The sequence below is a fragment of the Eimeria mitis genome, genomic scaffold (assembly GCF_000499745.2).
Source record: "Eimeria mitis Houghton genomic scaffold, Emh_scaff2120, whole genome shotgun sequence".
In the NCBI taxonomy this organism is placed as follows: Eukaryota; Apicomplexa; class Conoidasida; order Eucoccidiorida; family Eimeriidae; genus Eimeria; species Eimeria mitis.
This window is the reverse complement of record NW_013570445.1, coordinates 3,295-3,503: the sequence shown is the minus strand read 5'-3', so window position 1 is coordinate 3,503 and position 209 is coordinate 3,295. Positions and strand designations below refer to the sequence as shown.

At 59.3% G+C, this 209-nt stretch overlaps 1 protein-coding gene across 1 annotated transcript in view; it reads left to right on the top strand.

The window, feature by feature from the left end:
- EMH_0048940 (uncharacterized protein) overlaps window positions 1-209 on the top strand; it is a gene marked incomplete at both ends in the record, with an annotated part of 4,172 nt that overhangs the window by 1,185 nt on the left and 2,778 nt on the right. The window lies entirely within an intron of this gene.

Here is a 209-nt window from a genome sequence, read left to right as displayed (position 1 = left end):
TGCTGTTGCTGCTGCTAAGGCTGCTGTTGCTGCTGCTGCTGCTGTTGCTGCTGGTGCTGGTGTTGCTGCTGCTGCTGCTGATGTTGCTGCTGCAGTTTTCCCAGATGCTTCGGCTGTTGCTGGGTCTGCTGCTGCAGCTGAGGCTGTTGAGCGCACGCATACACGCTGCTGCTGTTGCTGCTGCTGCTGATGCTGCTGCTGCTGCTGCT